Source organism: Cervus elaphus, chromosome 33 (assembly GCF_910594005.1).
Source record: "Cervus elaphus chromosome 33, mCerEla1.1, whole genome shotgun sequence".
Classification (NCBI taxonomy): Eukaryota; Metazoa; Chordata; class Mammalia; order Artiodactyla; family Cervidae; genus Cervus; species Cervus elaphus.
This window is the reverse complement of record NC_057847.1, coordinates 11,698,322-11,717,876: the sequence shown is the minus strand read 5'-3', so window position 1 is coordinate 11,717,876 and position 19,555 is coordinate 11,698,322. Positions and strand designations below refer to the sequence as shown.

The 19,555-nt window shown below is 37.5% G+C and overlaps 1 pseudogene; it reads left to right on the top strand.

Annotated features, from left to right (window-relative positions):
* LOC122688307 overlaps nt 1-19,348 on the top strand; it is a 71,653-nt pseudogene extending 52,305 nt beyond the window's left edge.
* The last annotated feature ends 207 nt before the right edge of the window (nt 19,349-19,555 follow it).

The window sequence follows — 19,555 nt, the reverse complement described above, 5'->3', positions numbered from 1 at the left end:
CTCTGTCCAGTTGGGAGGTAACAGCAAGATTTATTTTTCATTAAAAGTTAAGCCTTCTTTCCATGTTTACTAAAGCCCCTTTGCCAAAATCCACCATACTATTAAGCAAGAGCACTAAGTGTAGCACTCCTGTTAGTTAATAAATTAAAGGATTTCTGAAGTGATATTGATTACTTGCCATTTTTGTCTCTTTCTCTTAGCTCATAAATTTTAATTTGAGGTAACTGATTTAATCTTCACAGGTATAGAGAATATTTAGTTTATTTTGTGATTAAAGAAAATTGTCATTCCCTCCACTTATTCTTGTAACATCAAAACCTAGGATGATAATGTCCTGGTAGGCAAAGCCACAGTCTTTTATATTGATGGAAACCTATGACAAAACTAGACCACAGATAGCAGAGACATCACATTGTAAACAAAGGTTCATATAGCCAAAACTATGGTTTTTTCAGTAGTCATGTACAGATGTGAGAGTTGGACAGTAAAGTAGGCTGAGCACTGAAGAACTGATGCTTTTGAATTATGGTGCAGGAGAAGACTCTTGAGAGTCCCTTGGACAGCAAGGAGATCAAACCAGTCAGTCCTAAAGGAAATCAATCCTGATTATTCATTGGAAGGATTGATGCCAAAGCTGAAGCTCCAGTACTTTGGCCACCTGATGCCAAGAATCAACTCATTGGAAAAGACCCTGATGCTGGGAAAGATTGATGACAAAAAAAGAGAAAGGGGCAGCAGAGGAAGAGAAGGTTAGATAGCATCACCAACTCAATGGACATGAATTTGATCAAACTCTGAGAGATAGGGAAGGATAGGAAAGGCTGGCAGTCCATGGGATCACAAAGAGTCAGACACAACTTGTCTACTGAACAACAACATGTAGATTGTATTAGTTTTGTATTGCTGCTATAACAAATGACAAACGTAATGACTTAAAAAAAACCACACATTTATTAGGTTGCAGTTATGGAGATTAGGAGTTGAAAATGGATCTCACAGGCTAAAATCAAGAACAGCTTTCATTCATCTCAGGAGTCTCTAGAGGAAAAAGTTTCCTTGCCCTTCCCAGTTTCTAGAGGCTGCCTACATTACTTGATTTGTGGTTTCCCTTCATCTTCAAAGCCAGCAGTAGCTGGTGGAGTTTCTTCATATGGTATCGCTGTGACATTAAATCTTTTGCTTCCCTTTTTTGCATTTCAGAACCCATGTGATTACCTTGGGCCCATGCAGATAATCCAGGATAATCACCTTATTTCAGAGTCAACTGATTAGCAGCCTGAATTCCATCTGCTTGTTTAATTCCTTTGTCATGGAAACCAACATATCAACAGGTTCTGGAAATTTGTATATGACATCTCTGGTAGTCTATTTTGCTGCCTGCTACAGAGCTATTCTATACACATTTGTGAAAAAGAATATCTTAAGGAGGTGATTTTCAATGTGAAACATGTGGTCATTAATATAGTTTCACGAATTTTCCCAGCAATAAAAACCATCTGCTTCTTTTCTGAAAGGCACGTTTTCATTATATCTAACATATTCTTTCTTTGGATAAAAAAGTTATTTCAAAAAAAATTTACTTTCTTTAAATGAGTTACTTGTTAGAAATGTATTCAGGCCTAAAAATTAACTGAGAGGTATGTGGAAAACATTATGAAATTTCCATATTTTAAAAATGGCATGTATCTCAGCAATAGTTTCAATAGAATGAGGTTTTGTTTTTTTTTCCTTTTTTTGGTCATACTACATTGTCAGATCTTAGTTCTCCAACCATGCCTCTTGCAATGGAAGCTGGGAATTCTAACTACTGGAGCACCTTGGAATTTCTGAGTCTTTAATAATGACTGATTCATAAGGAACCCTCAAATCTACAGTACTCTCCCTGAAAAATGTGCCTAATATACTAAAATACATTATCACAGAGAGCTTTCCAGCCCAGGGATTCTGACAACTTATGGTGAATGGTGCTTTGAACCATGGCTTTTGTTAACCTGGTAAAATCTGATGGGACAAATTCTTTTCAAAATACAAATAAGATTAGATTACATAATCATAAGACTGAATTTCTGAATGTTCAGTAGAAATGAATGTATATAGGTGTGTTTCAGCTTTCTGACATAATAAGCTCAGTCACTTGGCATTATTTCTATAATTTTGCTTATTATTATTATATGACTTAAACCTGTTGTGAACCACTGTATTTAAATATATATGTACCTTATCTCCTTACATTCATAATTGGTATGAGTTGCAGTACAAACATAGTCAAAAATAATACTGATTTAAAATTTAATTTCATGTTTAAAAAGACATAACTAATGTTAACACATTATGCAAAATAACTTAGCAAAACTGAATGTTAAGGAGTTTTTCTAAATCTCTTGTATTTATTAATATAATGCTGAAAACATTGGTAGGAATCAGCGAACTGAACTGCAAAACCACAGATACTAATTTTTTATCCAATGGAGATATTTATTTTGAATTTCAAAAATTTTGCCTAAGCTCAAAATTAAATTTGAAGTCACTTATGTTTACTTGCTTTTTCTCTGTACAATATTCTTTTGTATATCTAAGAAAAAAAAAACCTGCCAAAGTTGCTGTTCACATTTTATCCATGTCCTGATATTTCTAGAAGTTATGAAAAATAATCATGACCTCTTCTCAATTTCTGTAATCCTCTTCCCTTCTGTTTTTGTTCTAATTTCTCTCAAGAACTGGAAAGTTCAGTTTTCTCATATAAAGAAGCTTATGCACCTATAATGCTTTTGTAGCGCTCTTTCCATATATCAAGGGCTTCCCTGGTGGCTTAGGCAGTAAAGAATCCACCTGCAATGCAGGAGACCCAGGTTCGATCCCTGGGTTAGGAAGATTCCCTGGAGAAGGAAATGGCAATCCAACCCAGTATTCTTGCCTGCAGAATCCCATGGACAGAGGAGCCTGGCGGGCTGCAGCCCATGGGGTCACAAAGAGTTGGAGATGGCTAAGTGACTAACACTTTCACTTTCACTTCCATATATCACATACAACTAATACCATTCAAAGAGATATGGCTTGATGGATATATTACTTCTCTTGAACTCTTATATTACCAACCAGCTGCCACACACAAAATCAAATCTATATCTTCATGTGTATGCATTTGCTTCTAATACATATTATATAGGGTATGCATACCCTCATGCTTTTAATAATGTGAAGACTTGATTATAAAACCAAAACAAAACATAAGAAATAAATAGTCTAACTTCAAATTAAAGTAAAACTAAACCTGCACTGGTATTTATCACAGGCACCATAAGGATCTATTCTAAAGATTAAGGAAGAAATCTGAAAGAGGGAGAGATTGTGATTTTGTCCAGAATACTTAATTATCCACCACTGCAGTTTTACTTTTTCACTCTTCATTGATTTTCCATCTCTTCAAGAGTAATGTGTCACAAAATGTATCACAAAAATGAGATATTTTACTAAGATTAGTCAAAAGGCTCCCTCACCTCTGTTTATTTGCTAGAGAGTGTACAAAATTAAAAACTAGAACATTAGGATGAGAAATAGAGGCCAAAAGAAACTAAGAAGAATCTAGGATGAGATTCAAAAGAATTGTTTTCAGAGTGTGAGAGGTTCATCTAAATTACTGATTTAAATTGTCATGTGCATTTAGATATCAATGTGATAGAAGTAATCTCCTTATTCTATCAGTTGCTCAAAATCACTATATTAAAAATTTGATCCATGGCTTCCTAGTGAGCATTGTATATTTTTCAGTTTCTAAACTGCCTTCATATTTTTGACAAAATAATAATAATAATAATGTGCCCTTTCAATTGGTCAGTTTTTCAACAAAATTGTCAGATTTTCTTGAAGACATATCTCCTGGAGGCCTCCAAGTTGTTTTGCATACAGACACACACACACACACACACACACACAAATCTCAACTATTCTATAATAACCCCACAAATCACTCTGCTCTTTGTATCTTCAGACACTAAGTCTCCTTATGGCATTTCTTGGACACTTATGTTCTCATCTGTGGAGCCCTAAGCATGAGACTTCCCTGGTAGCTCAGACGGTAAAGTGTCTGCTTACAATGAGGGAGACCCGGGTTCAATCCCTGGGTTGGGAAGATCTCCTGGAAAGGGAAATGGCAACCCACTCCAGTATTCTTGCCTGGAAAATCCCATAGATAGAGGAGCCTGGTAGGCTGCAGTCCATGGGGTCACAAAGAGTTGGATACAACTGAGTGATTTCACTAAGCATGAGAATGGGGCTTCCCCAGTGGCTCAGGAGTAAAGAATCTGCCTGCAATGCAGGAGACTTAAGAGATCCGAGTTTGATCCCTGGGTTGGGAAGATCCCCTGGAGGAGGGCATGGCAACCCATCCAAGTATCCAATGGACAGAAAAGCCTGGGGGACTATAGTCCATAGGGTCACAGAGAGTTGGACACAAACTGAAGTGACTGAGCACAGAACAACACAGCAGACATGTGAATGAACAGAGGTCCATGTAGCATATGGTTAAACATTTAAAGATTATAAACCAAGTAACGAACTGCAAATAAATTATGACTTATCCCTGTGCCTAACAAATATACATTCACAAAAATATATTTAAAGAAATATGTGTAAAGCTATGGTTTGGGGCTTCCCTGGTGGCTCAGTGGTAAAGAATCAATCTGCCAACGCAGGAAATGCAAGAGACACAGATTCTATCCCTGGGTTGAAAAGATCCGCTGGAAAAGGAAGTGGCAACTCACTCCAGTATTCTTGCCTGAGAAATACCAGAGGGTTACAGTCCACGGGGTCATAAAGAGTCAGACACGACTGAGCATGCATGTACAGTGATCTGTATATTCAGTTCAATTCAGTTCAGTCGCTCAGTCATGTCCAACTCTTTGTGATCCCATGGACTGCAGCATGCCAGGCTTCCCTGTCCATCACCAACTTCCAGAGCTTACTCAGACTCATGTCCATCAAGTCGGCGATGCCATCCAGCCATCTCATCCTCTGTCATCCCTTTCTCCTCCCACCTTCAATCTTTCCCAGCATCAGGGTCTTTTCCAATGAGTCACTTCTTATCATCAGGTAGCCAAAGTATTGGAGTTTCAGCTTCAGCATCAATCCTTCCAATGAATATTCAAGACTGATTTCCTTTAGGATGGACTGTTTTCATCTCCTTGCAGTCCAAGGGACTCTCAAGAGTCTTCTCCAACCTCATAGTTGAAAAGCATCAATTCTTCAGCTCTCAGCTTTCTTTTTTTCTTTGTTTTTATATTATTTTATTTGCATATTATATTGCTTTATTTGCATATTGTATTATTTGTATATCTTGAAAGTCAAAATAATACCAAAGATGACTGGAATTGATTATTACTCTGCATGTAGGCATTCTGTTGATGACCCGAAATTTTTGGAGAAAAGATAAAATAAAAATATAATAAATGTGCATACATTTAGTCCAGAGCATTTGCTTTTATTTATTTTCATTTTAGCATAATGTTATTATATGGTAATCTTAAAAATATGTAAAAATGAAACTATTAAAAAAGCAAATATAAAACATCAAAATGACTAAATTATACTTATGTATTTTTCCAAAACGTTGTTTTTCTAAATTATTTTAAATTATCTATTAGAAATTAGAGGCAAATACTATTATAGTCAGCAAATAGAAAAAATGTGAATCAAAATTATTTACGTCAAGCTAAATTTGTCATAAAACTTTGTTAATTAAATACTGTTATGCTACTTAATGTCCATCTAGTTGCCAATTCAAAGAACTAATACATTTCTATTATGCTTTGGCTAGGTCCTAGAAAGGGGCTTTTTAGTGACTCTAGTGGTAAAGAATCTGCTTGTTGATGCAGGAGATGTAGAGACGCAGGTTTGATCCCTGGGTAGGGAAGATCCCCTGGAGATACCAATGGCATCCCACTCTAGTACTCTTGCCTTGAAAATTCCATGGACAGAAGAGCCTGGAGGGCTGCAGTCCATAGGGTGGCAAGAGTCAGACACAACTGCAGTGATTTAGCATGCATGCAGGTCCCAGAAAAAAGTAAAAATAATATGTTTAATATTGCAAAAAAGTAATATGTCAGTTGTTTAAAATTACACAGTATCCCTTCATTATCATGAGCAATACCCATGAATATCATGCTAATTTGCAAGTGTCTCCAAAACCACAGATGGAACAAAAAGAAAAGCAAAATAAAATAGATATTAGCACCATTGGGAAAGTATGCCTCATTAGGCAAGAATCTATGGTAATGATGCTCTTTTAATGGAAGCATATGATGCGTTAATTTGTCTTTTCTCTTGTGTGAGCAGTTCTATCACTCAAATCCTCTGGGCACTTGTAAGCATTGACAGTTCCCAACTTCAGCCTCACACAAACTAAAATTTTCACAGGATTAGGACTGGATTGACTTTAGTTTCTGAACATTGGGCAAGGGAAGCAGAAGAAGTTCCTAGGGGTCAGAATGGCTTTATTTCATAGACTGTGGGTGCTCAGAGTAAGCATTGTTTGGGTTGCTTTGCCATGGTACCAAGTACTGAATCCTAAGTGACAGAAGTCCATGCATTCCTTACTGTAGTGAAGAATTAACTTTATCCAAAAGGAGGTCTGGTCTTCTTCCTTAGCTACTGGGAAGTGATTTCAAGCTACAAGAATGCGTTGCTGATAAGCACATCTTTGTTATCAGAGGCTTTGGTCACCAGACAGCCCAACAATGTAATTCATGAAGGGGGCTTTAGACCACACCATATGAGTTTAGACTTTCAAGAGAAAACTGGACACTAAAGATATTGGCTAAACCTCTGGAATGAAGGGTGCACTGGAGTCTAAAGGATCACCCATATGGGTGGTATGTGAGCTTCAGTTAAGAGTCTGTACACCAAAGACTAGACTGAACTTTTCTGATTGAAATACTCTAAGCAGCATCACACTGCAACACCATCGCACCGTCACACCGTCCATGGGGACAACAGGAACTTCATGGTCAACACCCTCCCAGATTTGACCTGTGTGTCTCTTTTTTCAGTTAGTTCAAATTTATGTACTTTAACTTAAAAAAATAGTATAATTGTAAGTATAGTGCTTGCTCACATTCTGTGAGCTATCTAGCAAATTCTCAAACCTCAGTGTGGTTCTGGGAACACCTGAACTTGTAGTCAAGTTGGTCCAAAGTGAAGGTGGCCCTGGGGTCTCCAGATGTGTGGCTGGTGCCTCAAGTGAGGACAGTTCTTGGGGTATTATTCCTGGAGACAGTGCAGGTTGCCTAAACGCCATAAAAGTCTTTTCTTTTTAAGTCATTAAGTTTTTATATTAATTAGAATTTTAAAATGAATTCTTTCAATAAAAACTGTTAGGGAACGATCTAACTTCTTCTTAGGCTTTCATATTATAAACATATACATTTGTTTATTGTGTGTTTGCTTATGTGAGCCCTCCAAAGCAGAGTGTCCATGGGAGGGTATCTCTCCCTAGTCAATGTATGATCCTGTCCCCAGGGCACCGTGTACTTAACTTTGTTTAATGTATGAATAACTGTATGCAGGTCAGGAAGCAACAGTTGGAACTGGACATGGAACAACAGACTGGTTCCAAATAGGAAAAGGAGTATGTCAAGGCTATATATTGTCACCCTGCTTATTTAACTTATATGCAGATTACATCATGAGAAACACTGGGCTGGAGGAAGCACAAGCTGGAATCAAGATTTCTGGGAAAAATATCAATAACCTCAGATATGCAGATGACACCACCCTTATGGCAGAAAGTGAAGAAGAACTAAAGAGCCTCTTAATGAAAGTGAAAGAGGAGAGTGAAAAAGTTGGCTTAAAGCTCAACATTCAGAAAACTAAGATCATGGCACCTGGACCATTCACTTCATGGCAAATAGATGGGGAAACAGTGGAAACAGTGGCTGACTTTGTTTTGCGGGGCTCCAAAATCACTGCAGGTGGTGATTGCAGACATGAAATTAAAAGACACTTACTCCTTGGAAGGAAAGTTATGGCCAACCTAGACAGCATATTTAAAAGCAGAGACATTACTTTGTCAACAAAGGTATGTTTAGTCAAGGCTGTGGTTTTTCCAGCAGTCATGTGTGGATGTGAGAAGTGAAGTGAAGTGAAGTCACTCAGTCGTGTCCGACTCTTTGTGACCCCATGGACTGTAGCCTACCAGGCTCCTTATCCATGGGATTTTCCAGGCAAGAGTACTGGAGTGGGTTGCCATTTCCTTCTCCAGGGAATCTTTCTGACCCAGGAATCGAACCCAGGTCTCCCACATTGTAGGCAGACGCTTTACCGTCTGAGCCACCAAGTTGGACTATAAAGAAAGCTGAGAGCCAAAGAATTGATGCTTTTGAACTGTGGTGTTGGAGAAGAGTCCTGAGAGTCCCTTGGACTGCAAGGAGATCCAGCCAGTCCATCCTAAAGGAAATCAGTCCTGGGTGTTCATTGGAAGGACTGATGCTGAAGCTGAAACTCCAGTACTTTGGCCACCTGATGTGAAGAGCTGACTCATTTGAACAGACCCTGATGCTGGGAAAGATTGAAGGCGGGAGGAGAAGGGGACAACAGAGGATGAGATGGTTGGATGGCATCACCGACTAAATGGACATGAGTTTAGGTAGACTCCAGGAGTTGGTGATGGACAGGCAGGCCTGGGGTGCTGCGATTCATGGGGTCGCAAAGAGTCGGACACAACTGAGCCACTGAACTGAACTGAATGTTATCCACATTCTCTCTTGTAAGAAATCCATTGTCTGTTGATCACTCTCACCAGCCTCTGCCATTTTCTACACCTGTGTGTAGTCATCTTCTCTTTTTCTTTTTTAACAACTTTAATTAGGAATAATAGACATACAATAAAATGCTTATGTTTAAAGTTTAAAATTGATAAGATTTGATATATGTATATACTTATGAAACTATTATCAAAATTAAGATAATAAGCAATCACCCCCAAAATTTCTTTAGATCTCTTTGTAACCCCTCTCTCTGCACCTCCCCAGCCCCTCCATCCTGGAAAATCATTTATTTACTCTATGTCACTGTAGGTGAATTTGCATTTTATAGAATTTAATACAAGTGAAATCATATATTATATAGTTTTTTAGTCTGGCTTCTTTTACCCAGTATGATTATTTTGATATCCATCAAGACTGCTAAGTGGCTCAATAATTCACTGCTTTTTATTACTGAGTACTATTCCATTGTATGCCAAATTCTATAATTTGTTATCCATTGATCTGTTGTTGGAAATATGGATTGTTTCTAGTTTAGGATTATTAAAAATAACATTCATGAACAAGTATAAACATATGCTTTTATTTACATTGAGTAAATAGCTAAGAATGAAATAACTATGGTATTTTTAATTCAAAAAACTGAAGTATTGTTTCTCAAAGCAGTTGTGTTATTTTACATTTATGCCAACCATGTATGAGAGTTTTAGTTGTTATACACTATCAACATTTCAACATCTTATCTACACTTTAATTTTTGACTTTCTAATACATGTGCAGATTTATCTCATTGCTCTAATTTCTGTTTCTCCAGTGACAAATGATGTTGAACATCTTTTCACATGTTTGTGCCAATCTATATATATCCTTTGACAAAGTGTTCAAATCTTTTGCTTTTTTAACATGGTTGTTGCTTGTCTTATTATTGACCTTTGAGAGTTCTATATATGTTCTAGATAAAAGGTTCTTATTAGATGAATGATTTACAAATATTTTCTCCCCATGTGTGACTTTTCAACTCCTCATCAGTGTTGTTCAAAGACCCAAAGTTCTTAATTTTAATGATATTCCATTTATCAGTTATTTCTTTGATACAAAAGAAACCTGTACCCAACACAGAATCAAAAAATTCTATCTCATTTTCTTCAAGTGAATTTATGATCTTTGATGTTACATTTAGCTCTATGCATCATTTGAGTTTATTTCTGTATATAAAGAAAGATATGTATTTTATATAGAGAGAAAGAGAAAGAAATTGGTGAAAGAGATTAAGAGGTACAAACTTCCAATTGCAAAATAAATGAATTACAGCTATAAAATGCATAGTGTGGGGAATACAGGCAATAATTATGTAATATCTTTGTACGGTGATGGATGGCAAATAGACCAATATGGTGACCATTTTTAAATATATAACAATACCGAATCTCTATGTTTTATAACAAGAACTAACATAGTGTAGGTCAATTATACTTCAAAGGCAAACAAACTTAGAAAAAAATGAGATCAGATTTGTAGCTAGCAGAGATGGGTTGTGGGGAAGCACAGTAGGAGGATGGCAGTCAAAGTGTACAAGCTTCCAGTTATAAATAAGCACAACAATGTAATGTACAAGATGATAAATATAATCAACAGTGTTATAAGTTATATATGAAGTCATTAAGAGAGTAAATCCTTAATGTTCTTATCACAAAGGAAAAAAATGTTCTATTTCTTTACTTTTGTATCTATATGAGATGCTAAATGTTCACTAAACCTATTTTGATAATCTTTTTGTGAGGTATGTAGTCAAATCTATATGTTGTATACATTAAATTCATATAGTCCTGTGGATCAGTTCTATCTCAATAAGCTTTGAAGGAAGGAAAAAGAAAAGATCCGAATCTAGTGAAGGAACTTACAGATAAACATTAACTAAGTAATTAAAGGAATCAATATGGTATCTGTGGGAACATCCCTTTAGCATTAGTATGCATCAGCAAGTTCTTACTTAATCCCAGTACTTGAATAATATGTATCAAAGCTTGTTTTCTTTATAAATGGATATCCAATTATTCCTGTACAGTATAAGAATTATATTCTTTCTTTGTGAAATTGACTTTATACCTTTGATGAACATCAGTTAACTATTTACATGTATGTCTATTTCTATAATTGGGATTCTATTTCACCAATTTGCTTATCCTCACACCATCACCATACTATATTGCCTACTATAACTTATAATAAGTCCTAAAGTCATATCCCTGGACATTTAAGTTTAATCTTTTTTCAAGTTGTTTTGTCTGCTCTAGATCATTTGTAGTTTTGTATAAAACTTCAAATGACATTGCCAGTTTCTATGACAGAAAATCTGCTATAATTTTGACTGAAACTGCTTTAAATCTATAGCTTTTTGGGAGAACTGGCATCTCAACATTACTGTGTGATCCAATTTGTAAACAGGCATATATCTTCATTTATTTAGATTTTCTTAGAAATCTTTTATCAGTTTTGTTATATTGACTGTACACAGGCCTTATACATGTTTTTAGATTTGCCCTTAAGTATTTTATATTTTCCTGGAGAAGGAAGTGGCAACCTACTCCAGTATTCTTACCTGGAGAATCCCATGGACAGAGAAGCCTGGCAGGTTATAGTCCATGGGCTTGCAAAGAGTCGGACATGACTTAGTGACTAAACCACACCACCATTTTATATTTTAGTGCCATTACATATTGCTTTTGCTTACATTGCAATTTTCAATTAATCTTGCTAGCATATAGAATAAAATTAATTTTAGTATATTTATCTGATATTCTGCACTGTGCTTAAACAGTAGTTCCAGTTTTTATTTTCCAAACTATATGCTTTTCCTTTAGTTTTCTTACCTTACTTCACTATCTAGAACCTTCCACACAAGGCTGAATACAAGCAATGAGATGGAACTGTGTTTCTCTCTTGCTTATCTTAGGGGCAATGTAATCAGATTTTTTTTTCACTAAGTGTAAGTTTAGCTGTAGATTTTCCATAGAAGCCATTCATCAGGTTGAGAAAGTTCTCTTCTATTTCAACCAAGCTGAAAGTTTTTAGTCAGGACTAGATTTGCATATTGCCATATGCTTTTTCTACATCTGTTGTAATAATTATGTGTTTTTTTCTTTTTTTCTACTGTGTTAATATTGTTAACTCTACTGATTGATTTCCAAACTCTAAAACTTTTCATTCTTTGGTTAAAACCCAGGTGGTCCGTATATTATACAGTTAAAAGTATTGTCAGATTCAATTTGCTATCATTTTGTTAAAATTTTTTGCACATATTCACAAGGTATATGTTTGCTATTTTTTATTTGTGTATTATCTTGATCTGGTTTTAGGATCATAGTAACACTAGCTTCATAGAATGAGTTGGGAAATATTTCATCCTGTGTATTTTTCTCAGTGAAACAGAGTAGCATAAATATTACTTTCCTCTTTGCTATTAGAATTCACTGCTTTTCTAGAAATAAACTTTAACTGCAAACATTTCTGTAATGATTTTAACTGTAACTAAATATTTTAAAATAAACCTATGACATTTGGGTTACCTGTTTTTGTCTTGAATAAACATTTTGATTTGTGCTTTTCATATTATTTGCTTAATATAAATTCTCAAATTTGCTGACATAAATTTTTCATAATATCACCTTCTTATCTTTTTAATAATTGTAACATCTGTAGTACTATCAGCTTTCTCATTCTTAATATGAGTAGTTGGTTTCTTTTCAGTATCTTTTTTTTCTTTTCTTAATTATCCTGACTAGAGTTTTATTAATTTTATTGATCACATCACAAGCAACTTTTTGTTTCATATTTTTTTAAATTTTGTATGGTGTTCTTACTTCCTAATACACTTATTAGGAAAGCTTACTTATTTTCTCCTATATTTTGAGTTTCAAATAGGCAGCATCTAGTTGAGTTTGTTTATTTGTCCCTGTAGTGTGGTTATGATATTCAATTGAAATGCAATTAGGTCCTTTTGATTCAGTGTTCTTTCAGTTTTTGAGTTACTTTTTTCCTTTCCCATTTATATTAATTTATATTTAAATTTTGTAGAAATTTAAAACTAAGCTTAACATTAATAGCTTTAAATATGAATGGCCTATATATTGAACTAAAATTAGAGCTTTCAAATGTCAAAATTATATAAAAGCATACACTCAAGAAAGTGTTATTCTCTGTCCCTTATAACTTTTACTTTATTCTTCGCTCAAGTTTTCCCATCACCTTGTCTTTTCAAACTACTGTGAAAGTTCAATTCATAAATCAAAACATGATGGTTTTGACTCAAATGAACTTGAGGAAAATACAACAGTTGTTTACTAATTATTAATTTGACTCCTGCTCTTTTCACTGTTCTCTTAGCTTAACTCAGTTAGAGTACTTTTATTTGTTATCCAAAAGCTGTGAACATAAAGACAAGGACTATTGTTTGGCACCACTTGAAACACACTCATTATAAAGGATTACTTATTAACTGAAGAATGAGAAGAGATTCAATAATAATAATCAAATTGTGAATATAAAATAGGGTTTGCCTTTTTTTAAATTGTGTGTGCATGCTCAATCACTCAGTCATGTCTGACCCTTTGGCGACCCCGTGGGTTGTAGCGGACCAGGCTCCTCTGTCCGTAGAATTTCCCAGGCCATAATACTGGAGTGGGTTGCCATTTCCTCCTCAGGAAATCTTCCCAACACAGAGACAGAACCCGTGTCTTCTGCGTCTCTTGCATTGGCAGGTGTATTCTTTACCCCTGAGCCACCTGGGAAGCCTATTTATTATTTCAACTACCCATTTTCTTAACAACTCTTTCTCCTTTCTTCTATTTCACTCCTAAGTGAGCCAGGATGCTGGCGCATACATAACAAACTTGCTCAATACTTTTTCCATCTCAAAATCTTACTTCAATCAATTCCTTTTCCAAGTTATGCCATATTTTAATTTCACATTCATTTGTCTTACTTTTCAGACCTCACTTTAACATACCAAGACTTGTTCATTTCATATTTCTAGGAATCATCATTGCAGTAAATTGACAGTTCTGTGGTTAATTAACATCTAACCTATTATTGAATCATTTTCATTGTTGCAGTTAAAGCAGAAAATTGGGACGATCCCCTGGGGGTATGGCAACCCACTCCAGTATTCTTGTCTGGAGAATCCCATGGATAGAGGAACCTGATGGGATATAGTCCATAGGGTCACAAAGAACCAGACATGACTGAAGTGACTTACCACACAGAATTAATAACCAATATCTGGCTTTAAATCATATTTGACAAGCTCTCATTTTCTTAGGTTAACACTTATTAAGTCCTCTCTCCTACATTTTACTCCTTTATTCAGTTAGGGAATGATTGTTATAGATACCTTATGTAAGCAGAACAACAAGTAAAGTGTTACACTAAAATGTGAGTTGAGCATTTGTTGTTGCTCAGTCGCTCAGTTGTGTCCAATGTTTTTGAGCCCATAGACTGCAGCACACCAGGCTTACCTGTCTTTCACTACCTCCTGGAGTTTGCTCAAACTCATGTCCATTTAGTGGATGATGCCATATTTGACCAAAAAAACAAACACAATGAAACAAACAAGGAATAAAATATTCATATGTAAATTTTTTTCCTGTGATTTTTTAAAGTTTGTTGTTATTATTGCTTGGTTTTTTCAGTGTGTGTTTAATTTTGCCAATATGGTATGAAAGAGAAAGTTGTACTTAAGTTCTACTTAATAGGAGCTCCTCTTTAGCATTCTTATCTTAAGCATGAAGATGGAGTTTAGTCCTGCAAAGAGACCAGATGGTGGACTATCCTGCAGCATTAGCTCATGGTCTGCGGAGAATGATAACATGTGGTAGAGTCAGCAAAGAGATGGATTCCAAATCCTTAGCAGAGCTCTGAAAGATGGTAATAATACCTCGGCAAGGAAAAATCAGTACACATGATGTTTGCAGCAGTTTCAAGCTCAGATTGATTCCACCCTTTTTCTTCACCTACATTTCCAGCTTTGTTTCAGAGTGGTTATTGTTGCAGATTTGAGATGAATGGACAGAGAATCCTTTTATTGGGCTGTGAATGTCTTTACTGGGCTGTGAATGTCTGAGGGTCCACCTGGCCCTCTCTACAGCAAACTTCTAGGTCCAAGCAGATTGAATTTGATTATTGTCTCAGGACCCTTGAAAGGCAAGCGCAGAAAAATTTGATCAAAGTTAGGAAAAATGACAGGGAAGTTAATCACTTTGTAGTTTGGGTGGTTCAAGAAGTTTGGAAAGATTAGAAGTATTAGGCAACTTGGAAACTTTTGAATAGGTAGTGTTACAACAACTGAAAACATTTAATACTTCTGATAATTTGTGGAACTTGATTGCCTGAGGGTTGGTGTTGTTTGAAGATGGAACAATTTAATAGCTATTTTGAGGAATATGTCCATAATAAATTATGATTAGCTTAGAAGTACTTGATTAAAAATCCATCACATGGAAATGACTTCTGAGAGGTCTCCCATCCCATTCGTTCCATGGAGTCACTGTCATTTTCATGGTGAACAGGGCTGGGTGAACCAGGTCCTGGCCTGGAGAGCATTCTAAATGCTCTCACTAAAATAGAGTAAAAATTTACTAAACGAACATTCTGTGCACATTCACACAGATTATATCTTATCTGGCTGGAAAAAAAAAAATAGTCTTGTGTGTTATTTTTTGTTGATGTTGTTCAGTTCCTAAGTTGGGTCCAACTACCTGTGACCCAAAGGACTACAGCACGCCAGGCTTCCCTGTCCTTCAGTATCTCCCCGAGTTTGCTCAAACCCATATCCACTGAGTCGGTGATGTTATCCAATTATCTCATCCCCTGTCACTCCCTTCTCCTGCCATCAGTCATTTCCAGCATCAGGGTCTTTTCCCATGAGTTGGCTCTTCGCATAAGGCAGCCAAAGCGTTGGAGTTTTAGCATCAGTTCTTCCAATGAATATTCAGGGTTGATTTCCTTTAGGAGTGATTGCTTCAGCACTCAGCCTTCTTTAGGGTGCAACTCTCACATCCATACATGGCTACTGGAAGAACTATAGCTTTGACTAGACAGATGTTTGTCAGCAAAATTATGTCTCTGCTTTTTAATACACTGTCTAGGGTCAGAGCTTTTCTTCCAAGGAGCAAGCATCTTTTAATTTCATGGCTGCAGTCACTGTCCAGTGATTTTGGAGCCCAAGAAAATAAAATCCATCACTGACTCCATTTTTTCCCATCTATTTGCCATGAAGTGATAGGACTGGATGCCATGTCTTTTGAATATTGAATTTGAAGCCAGCTTTTTCAGTCTCCTCTTTCACATTCATCAAGAGGATCTTTAGTTCCTCTTTACTTTCTGCCATTAGGACGGTGTCATCTGCATATCTGAGGTTGTTGATATTTCTCCCGGCAATCTTGATTCCAGCTCGGGCTTCATCAGCCCAGCATTTTGCATGATGTACTCTGCATAGAAGTTAAATAAGCAGGGTGACAATACACAGCCTCGATGTACTCCTTTCCCAATTTGGAACCAGACTTGGGAAGTGTGTTATTTACTAGATATTTATTTAGAAACTTTTATGGCCTGGGAAGCATATTGGGTTAAATAAAATAAGAGAGTGATTTAAAGATAACACTGAAACATTTTCTGCTGGATCCTAAATGTGTTTTTATTATTCAATTTAAATTTTTAAGAACATTTATCTCCATTGGCAATCTAAGCTAGTTTCCTTTTAAATACAGAATAAAGTGTAATTCCCCCACCTCCTCCCTTTCCACACTTTTTAAATTCATTCTTTCTCTCTTTTACTTGCAACAAATAACAAATGCATACCATAAGCTAAGCACCATGCTAAGCTCCAGGGATCTGGATGTGAAAGAAACAAATGAGATGACCATCTGCATGGCACTGAGACCCCCAACAAAGGGCACAGAGGAATAATCAATTTAAATTACATGTGACAACTGCCTTGAGAAAATGCCAGTACTAAGGAAGTACTTATCAGGAACAACTGGCTTTTTTGTCCTTCAGGGAAAGTTTCCCAGGGCAAGAGCATCTGACACTGAAGACTATATGAGAGTTAGGCTAATAGTGTGGATTGTGAGAAGAGTGTGTCAAGCAGAATATAGGTGATGATCAAAAGAAAGTGATGAGTTAGAGGAAGTCAAAGTAGTTTAGGATGGTCAGAGTGAAGACTTGGAGTGTTAGACCTGAGATAGCAAAGTGAGATGAGGAAAGCTGATCTGATTCTTCTTAAAATGTAGGTTTTTCTTCTAAGAGTGGTGAAGTCCACTGGAAAACCATAAATTAGTGCATGACAGGATAAGATTTGGACTTTAAAATAATTTCTCAAGAGATAGTATAGAGAATAAATGTAAAAAGAAGAAAGCCTAGAAGGCAAGAAACTAGAAGGGTGTTAGCTGATCCAGGCAAGAGATGGACTATAATGCTGATTTCCAGAGTAAAAAGTGTGGCACTTAAGAAAGAGGTCAGAGTGAAGTAAATGATTACAGTTTATTTATTCATTCATTTATTTTTACAAATATTCACTGCATATCTACTATGTCTAATACTTGATACTTGAGTATTAGGTGCTGGAGTTACAGGATAGAACAAAAGAGACAAAAGTCTTGTCTTTATGGAATTTATAATCCAGTTGAAAAGACAACAGCAGAAAAGTAAGTAAAATATATAGTCTATCAGAGGATCGTAAGTGGTGAGAAGAAAAACAAAGCAGGAAAGAGATAGCAGAGGGCTGGTAAGGATGTGAAATTTTAAATGAGATAGTCAAAGAAGTACTCAGTGATATTGGAGCAAAGATCTGCAGAAAGCAAGGAAGCAAACCACATAGATGTTGGGAAGGAGAGATCCTGAATGAGGAGGAGAAGAAGGGGAAGAAAAACAAAAGATACTTTAAAGTAAATCACCGACTCAATGGACATGAGTTTGAGTAAATTCCAGGAGTTGGTGATGGACAGAGAGGCCTGGTGTCCTGCAGTCCATGGGGTAGCAGAGTCAGACACGACTGAGCGACTGAACTGATAATTGAACCGAACTGATACAAAGACTACTCTAAAAATAAACGTTTAGCTAGAACTCTTTCTCCACTGACCGGGAGGGCCTTGACCAGGGCCCTCCCCTCTCCCCTCTTAAATTCAGGGTTTTTAAGAGATCGGGCCTTGCTCTTTTGTGACATCCTGGGTCAACTTTCCCGTCTGGAAGTGTCCCAATGCAGAAGAACAATAAAGAATCCTCCTGGAATTCAGGAGCCACAGGAGATGTGGGTTCTATCCCAGGGTCAGGAAGACCCCCTGGAGGAGGGCATGGCAACCCACTCCAGTAAACTTGCCTGGAGAATTTCATGGACAGAGGAGCCTGGCGGTCTACAGTCCAAAGGGTCACAAAGAGTCAGATGCGAGTGAGGCGACTTAGCACACAGGATGCAGAAAAATGAGAAGTGTTCTCTGAGTGGTTTTGCACCTTCCCTCTTCCCCACCCCAACGCAAGGACTCTGTGCTCGCACATCGATAGACTGTTCTGGAACCTCTTTGATGCTTCCAGTCTTGGCAAAGGACTCTTCCTGGCTGGAGTCCACAAAGATCTTTCTCTGCCACCTTTCTAACTGTGCCACCCCTCTGCTTTGAATGTGACAGCTGCTCCTGACGATGGAGCTGATGCCCAAAGCACAGAACTGATTTCAGAATGACTGCAGCCCCCAAGTGCCAAGGAGGGGCTCCAGGCTGAAGAAGAGGCCTTTACCTGTGAAGGCAAGGCTGAATAACCCAGCGCAGCATCGGCTGGGGTGCCCTGGCCAGGGAGGATATGAATTTCATACTGCAGACCCGGGAGGACAGAATTAAATCTCTCCAGCTTCAGAAGGTTGTGGACAGGAAGAGAAAGAAAAAGCAGCCACCTTTGGAAAAATAAAGTGGAAACAAGATTAGCATGGATGTGAACACTGGTGAGGAGCAGAAGGTGGAAAAGACAGGAGGTGACCCTCAGGCGTCAGGATGGACTCCCGCGGACGTCAGGAAGCCTTGACGCCATGGCATCCGCGAGGTCAGCAGAGCACCGGAAGGGAACCAGCTGCTCTCGGCCTTGGTGTGTCTGTCGGCCAAGCTAGACGTCATCACAGCACACGTGACGCCGCTGAGCCATCAGCGGAAGTGCCACCATCTGCCGGATGCCCCAGCCCAGCCAGAGGCTCGCACCCGCCCTGGGCTTAAAATGAGTCCTGAGCTGAAAATACGTCCTGGCCTTGGAATTCAAAAGAAACACCAGTGCCTTTAGGGAGCATCTGAGGGCCAGCACGCCCAGAGACCCCCCAGTCTAAATGTGCCGTGACCTGGAGAAAACCTGGAGACAGAATCTTTGGAAAGCCTAAGACAAAGAGATTTTGGACACTTCCATTGAAGAATTCTCTAAACCAGAAAGAAAGCTCACTGAGGGTCAGCAAGCTGTAATGTTACACCCCTGAAAAGAAACTGATTCCAAAGCCCAGTAAGATAAGGAAACCACTCAAAAGTAAAAACAACAACAACAACAAACAGCTTCAAAATAATCTTAGATAAATCTGTCACTTCATACAGTTGTAAAATGACACTTCTTAAAGAAGTCTTGGGGCTGCCTGGGTGGCACAGTGGTGAAGAATCTGACTGCCAATGCAGGAGACACAGGTTCAATCCCTAGGTGGGGAAGATACCCAGGAGTAGGAAATGGCAACCCATTCCGGTATTCTTGCCTGGGAAATCCCATGGACAGAGGAGTCTGGTGGGCCA